Source organism: Brienomyrus brachyistius, unplaced genomic scaffold (genome assembly GCF_023856365.1).
Source record: "Brienomyrus brachyistius isolate T26 unplaced genomic scaffold, BBRACH_0.4 scaffold91, whole genome shotgun sequence".
Classification (NCBI taxonomy): domain Eukaryota; kingdom Metazoa; phylum Chordata; class Actinopteri; order Osteoglossiformes; family Mormyridae; genus Brienomyrus; species Brienomyrus brachyistius.
Window position 1 is genome coordinate 369,550 of NW_026042366.1, and position 7,294 is coordinate 376,843.

Sequence of the window (7,294 nt, forward strand, 5' to 3'; positions counted from 1 at the left end):
GGCTGTTCAGTAGATGAACATCACAGGCTCACCAATTTACAGTATGATCTGTCAATTTAACAAGTGTAATGTAAACAAGTTGAGTATTATGAGTATGGAAAACATCTTTTCCTGCATTATTTCTGCTTTAGGAGTCAGTCTGTTCTGAGACAGTGAGAGTAGAGGAAGGGGCAGATTCAGAACCAGGGAGGGAGCCGGAGACAGCAGAACAAAGAGATGATATTGCCAGCAGCAGCACAGGGAGCACAGTTTTTAGTTTAGATCTCAGTGCCTGCACAACTACCTCCCCAGTGTATCGAAAAACAAATGTTTTCAAAGAAGTCATTGACATTTCAAGAGAAATCGTATCAAGACTTTCCATGGCTAAATTACAGTCCATCAGTGTAAGGGGTGTTATGTTTTTACTTCAGCAAAGGTGTTTCAAACCAGTCCTCTTTAGGTCATAGACCTGATGCCGCTTTCGTTAGTACAGGCTTTAGAAATTGGAAGAAAGCCACTGAAAAATGTACAGCACACCAGACCTCTCAAGCCCACCAACATTATGTGACTGTCACTTAGGGGTGGGAATCTTTAGGTACTTTGCGATCCGATCCAATTACGATTCTGGGATCCACGATCCGATTCCAAAACGATTCTTCATATACAGTACATTTTTTTTGCAAATATGCTTAATTCAAATTTAAAATTATATGTTTTTTGTTCATAGTTAGAATCTCTGTTTGACAGTATTTCAATTTTAAAAATGACAAAGTGGAATAAAGACTTGTATTGCTTTTATTTTAACAATTATATTCAGGATGAGCAATTACTAAGGACGATTGTAACAACAAATGGGTTGTTTTCAGTTTGTTTAGAACCTTTTAACAAAGGAAGGAATGTCTTTTATTTATTTTTGTTTAGAACCTTTAGAATTATCTTCAGAGCTGCAATGAATTATCTTTCAATCAGACTGCAAAAAATATCAACATACAAATTAAATAACTTAAATATCCAACATCTCACTATAGTTTATCTATTGTCGATAAGAGCAGTTGATAAGAGACTTCTTGCTCAATATCTGAGTAGCTATGATAAAATAGCTTTCTCAGATCATGCTCCAGTCTCCTCGAAAATTTTGTTAGAACATGGTGTCCTTGACGGTTCAACACTCAGATGCTTTCGTTGTTGATTTTATTTCACAACAAATTGCCAATTTTCTTTCTTTAAATAAATCTCCAGATGTATTTGTTTCCATATCGCTGGAAACCTTGCAGACCGATACTAGTGGGCAGATTATCTGATATGTAAGCAATAATAGAGAGCTGTGGAAGGAGAAGATGGCATATTTAACACAGCGTGAAGCAGATCTTGACAATTGATATGTTTCTCCCCATCTGCTGATGTTTATAAGGAGCACCTAACGATACAAGCAGAGTATGAATTTCTAGTGTCTCAACATACTGCTGAACTACTGATGCAAACAAGGTCTCATTATTACGAGCAAATCCTCTAGAAATGAATAATGCATTCAAGCTTTTCTCCTCTCACTTGTTGTCTAGAGTTCAATAGTTTCTTTAGGGATTTAGCCATTCCTTCATAGGAATGTGTGGCTGTGAATGATTTAGATGTCACTATCACTCTCACTGTAACTGAACTGACCACCATGGCGGCTGCTTCGCAAAGTGGTTAATGTCCCAGACCCGATGGCTTTCCTTCAGAGTTCTATAAAAAGTTATGGCCCCAGTTGTCCTCTCTCCTATTGGACATGTTCAACAACCTGAACCTCTTGCCCAAGCTAATATTTCTCATGCTTAAAAAGGGGAAAGATCCTCATTCTTACACCTCCTTTCACCTAAAGGCTTATTGAATACGGACTAAGATCCTGTCCAAAGCACTGGCCCTTCAGGCTTGTTTAACCAGATTGAGGTCCTTGTCAGAATTTTGTTGGTGGTTCCAGTGTCCTCATGTGAAGCTGAGAGGAGCTTCAGTGCATTGCGCAGACTAAAGACGTGGCTAAGGGCTACTATGGGCCACGATGGACTTAACAGTCTGTTAGTCTGAATATGCAGAAAGATGAGCTGGACAACTTTAACATAAACAACATATGCCAGGAGTTTGTGGGGCCCCGTGATACCAGGAAAAACACATTTGGTACTTTTGTTTAGTGTCCATTCATTAATGTAAGTTTGCTTTAAATTGCAGATGTTTTTTTTTTTTTGCATAGAACAGTTACTGTAAATTGGTTATTTAATTGTTGATTTTGATGCAAAACATTACTTATGTGATATCTTTTTCACAATAATAGTCATGTTTAAATTTTATTGTATGTTGATGGCTTGACCGTAAACAACATAACAAAAAATGCAATAAATAGTTTTGAAGAAAAATCTGCTTTGTCATTTAACCTGAGAAAAACTTTGAAAATAAGCATAATGACACAGTCTCCCTGCTACAATAGTAATGACAGAAGTAATGTTTTTCACTGTGAGGACAAATCTTCATAAGTACAATTTGACTGTATTATTTGTGTCCCCTTCAAAAATTGCTTATGAGAAATGTTATATTTATTGTCCCCCCCTACTGTTAAATGAAATTTACTCCCATGATTATAATAATTATAGCAACTGTTTTTTTTATGGTTGAAGATCTGTCTGGTCTTTATTCATTTAATTATCACTGTAAATAGTTGGTTAACTATCATTTACTCCTCAGAAAGCAAATTCAGACAGCGGTTGCCTGGATCAACACCCAGTACTGGGATGCCTGGAACCTGTGTGACAAGGTGATCGACTGGGGAGACAGTGTGGAGGAGTGCTCACGAGCGACACCCCCACTGTCCAGGTTGGGGGGGATAAGGAGGGATTGGGAAGGGCTACTTGGGAAAATGTGGAGGTATCAGAAAGGGGCGTCCAATGGTGAGATGGAGGGGGCGGAGGCTGGTATGAATGGAATGCATATGGTAAATGGAGGTGAGGAGAATGGATGTGAGGTAGGAGTGAATGTGGAGGAGGTTAAGGGAGAAGGAGAGAAAAGTAGAGGGAATGCTTTGGGATCTATTGTGTCACAAGGAGGCAGATCATGGCTGGAAACCATTCAGGAAGAAGGATGTGAGGAAGAAGAAGAAACTGAGGTGGCGTTTCAGGAGGCACAAGACGCTGAGGTTGCCCAGTTGGACAGATGGTGTCCATGTGGCTGGTGTAAGGTGGGGTAGGAGGCTTCTGAACCATGTGTTAGGCCTAGTGCACTTATGGATTGTGCTTGTTTGTTATAATGAAATAAGCTTATAAACTAAACATAATATATTTTATAGGTACGTGTTTATATCAGTATCTACATGTAAAGGGAGCAGACACAGGAAAAAGGTATTGAAGACCCTTGATATGATATTGCTGTTTTTGATTTAGATTCCAAAGTTAACCCTTTATTTAATTTATCCCTTTTCCCCAAGTAGAATGATGCATTTACTTGTAATCTGTATTATTTTGCTTTGGAGTCGGAAGTTCCAAAATCACCAGGTAAGTTAATCGATTGTATGTGTTTTAACTACTAGACAGATGTAAATGATAAGCCTTAAGATTTATTTTAAATTAATTTATTGTTTTTTTGTAAATTAAAAACAGGAACCCTCGTGGACCAAGACTTGAGGGCATTTGTACCATCCAGCTGTACAACTTTAACTGGTTCTGCAGTCTTTTTCTCCCCACAGCCTCTGCTTGTTCCCTTCTTCTCTTTCTGTCTTCCCTCCAGGAGAGCTCCTCAGGCATCTCCAGCCTGTAATTCCTGGGAAATGCCACCTGCCACCCATCCTTGGAAGCGTCGCCCAGTCTCAGGATCTCATACGTCACCATTCATCACAGAGTCACAGCGCTTGCAGACATCTGGATAAAAGGAAAAGCCCATTTTTTAAAACTTACACGTTAAATTTTCCTCTAATTACCATTTTATTCTTTTAAATTTCATTATGTTTAATTACATTTAGTATGGATTAAGGCACAGCCAGCCTGGATTAAGGCATCACCAGCCTGTCATCAGACTCTCCGGACAATGCCAGCCCAGAGGGGGCTGACCTGGAGGACATTCCCCCGGAGGACATGGAGTGGGAGCCTCCAGGTCTTGCCCTGAGTCCCACTCCGTGGTGTCAGCCCCGTGGCCAAAGTTTCCCCAGCCGAGGAGGCTATCGCCGCGACAACGGCAGGGTCAACGGAAATCCAGTCGTGGGCTGAGGTCCAGGAGGAAAAAACGAGGTTATGCTACCCAGACCTGCCTCCTGATCCAGGCTTGGTCCAAGATGGTCTTTCAGGTTATCCCATCCAATGGTTCCCAAAAGGAACCACCTCCGGTCTCCTCATGGCGCTGGTACTGGCCTGTGTTTTTGTTTTGCAGGGTCCCTGGTTTGGTCCAGTTCCTGTCCTGCCTGCCCCTCGACACCCTCCGACTCTGCCAACCCCTCGCCGTCTACCGATGCTGTTCTTCCCTCGGCTGCCACAGACGAGTAGAGTTTCTACAGACCCAGACAGGATTCCAAAGGCCCCCCTGGCCGTGACCCTTCTGCGGCACCCCGGAGCCCATCAGAGGCCCTGAACTGTTCACTTTACCTCCCATGCTACCTAGTGTCTTGCCCCTCCTAATACCTCAGTCTTTGGTCTGTAGTCTTGCTTCCCCGTGGCTCTCCCTGGTTTCACCTCTTAGCCTGATTTCACTGTTCCAGCCCCCACTCCAGTCACTCTTGCTTCCCGCTTTAGGTTCCCCTCTCCTGGCCATATTATTGTTGCACTGGTTCCGTTGCTTGCCTCTCTTGTCTGGTTGTGTCCTGCCTTGTCTGTCCCTGTGTCGTCTTTGGTCCTTTTGATGCCCAATCCCTCCCTTTTGTCTCCTTCTACTGTGTCCTTTGTTCCCACTTACCCACTGACACCCACTGTCTGTCTTTTGGTCCATAGTCAGCATCCCTGTTGGATTACCTGGCCTGTCATGAGTTGTGTCCTGGGGGTTAGTCTCCCCTGTTGTCCTTGGTTTTGCCCTGGTCTGTGTGTCCCCTTAATGATGCCCTTGTACCCGGAGGGCACAGGATTGGGAGGGGGGCGTTTACTGTCATGTCTTGCCCATTTAGTCAACCTTACCCTCCAGTTCTCCTCCCTGATGAGCCACGCTTGGTGTCTATTAGTCTCACCCCATGTTCCTCCCCTTCTGTCAGTCACTATCAGCTTCCTTGTGTTTTCCCATTCCTTAGTCTGGTAAAGTGCCCAGTCCTATCTTCTCCAGTTGTCCTTGTCTGTTTGCGTCTCTGTGCCCAAACCTGGTGGTCAATAAAACTCCCCACGAAGGGGATTCTGCCCTACAGCTTGCATTTGGGTCCTACTTCCCACCGGTGACGTGACAGAGGAATACATGCTTAGTGCCAGGCAGAAATCTTTGATTTTGCATCCATATGGTGACTTGGTGAAGTTAGCTGATAGTTCTCTTGATTCCAAAGACATATAATTCTTGAATTCTGAATATTTATGTTACGCCAAACATGACTCATTTTCGTTTTGGACAGTAAGCACTTTATGTAATTCATCCATTGCTCCTTTTCCTTATGGTATACAACCGTTTTATACATGTGGAGACTTATACGCACAAACAATTTTCACATTCCATTACTTTCACACATTTTACTGTGATTGTACATCTCTTCTGATGTCACATTTATTTATTTGTTTATTTATAACCTGGTAACTGCACACTGCACAAATACAAATAAATCATGAATTACCAAAACCTTAAATACTGTACAGAAGGATAAACTCAATTATTGCTGAAAAAATCTACACACAGATATAAAAATATAATATTCCCATCAAAATCACACATGCACAGCCAAAAATGTAGGCAGTAACTATATACTGCTTTGCCAAACACGTACAGGTATCAGACACACAGAACATCAACTTGTTCATTATACTCTTTGTTTATTAGAAAATTGGGTACATCATCCAGCAGAAGGAAAAATAGACCGACCATTTAAGACAGAGAATACATTCAGCAAACTGAATGTGACCTTCACTGCCAGACATGCAAAGTGTTAAAAGGTGCAGTGTTATACTGTACATAACATTTTAATTAAAGACATTCAAATTTAATATTGTGTACTTTAGTGAACTTTTGTTACCTTCCTCGCACAAATATGCGAATTCGTCCCATACTGAAAGAAATTACCCTTTATGCCCTCACCGATGTGAATTGGCACAAATTTCCACAGCTTTCTCACCATAGCCAGCCATTTTCTCCATAATCATAATCAATTCCAACTCCTATTATTTCTTTCACTGCAGACAGAATGATGTGGCCTTCCATCCACTTCAGTCTCATTCATTCTGTAATATGGGTGCTTGTGGTTATTAAGCAAGCAAGCCAATGATCCATCTTCTTCTGCATTATCAGCACTTAAAGGAGAAAGTCAGTCTGTGAGAATAGGTGACTGCAGTGACTGTCCTTCCGTGCCATCAATGTGTGCAGGGAGTAAAGACCAGAGTACAGACACACAAAACTTATATTTCTTGCTTTTACCAAAAACAAGTACCTCTGCTTCAATGTAATCGTTTAAAGCCAGACAACTCCAAGCTGAAAAATAAATATGTCCAGCTGTTGCCTGAGAACCGCTGCGATGTTTCTATTTCAAATACAAGCTCGAATCCATCCATCCATCCTATGTAACCGGGGGTCCGGCGTCGGCTGTCAGAGGGCTGAAACGGCAGACGCTGTCGGTAATCCAGGTCGGCTGATCGTAGATGGCAGTAAGCGCGCCAGGCATGACTCGGAGCCAAGGAGGCGAAGCAGAGATCGGTACACAGGAAGACAGGAACACAAGGAGGGGAAAAACGCTTGCACGCTGCATAAACCATGAAGATCTCGCGTCTGGCCAGAAATAAGAGACTGAGAAGGGGAAGGTTGACCACAGATGGGAGGGGCGGGGTTCCAAAGCGGAACCACACCTCCTCAGGCACTTCCATCTCCTGCCAACATTCCTCTGTCCTTTATTTCCCTTCACACTGCACTCCTATCATGCTCCACAACCACAAACCTCTGAAATCTCCTACACTCTCTGCACTCGACTGACTCCTTACCAGCTTCTCTCCTGCTGCTGCCTGCACTCCTCCATGTTCTGTCGGCACCCAAACCACCTGCTTTGCTCGCCCCATCATTTCTCCCAGATCCAGCGTGGGCTGATTAAAAGCCACTGCTAAGGGGGGCTCCTCCTCTGGTGTATTGTACCATTCTCCCACTACTCCCATCCTCCGTATCTGAATGGCTACTCCCTCAGGGCCTAATATTATCC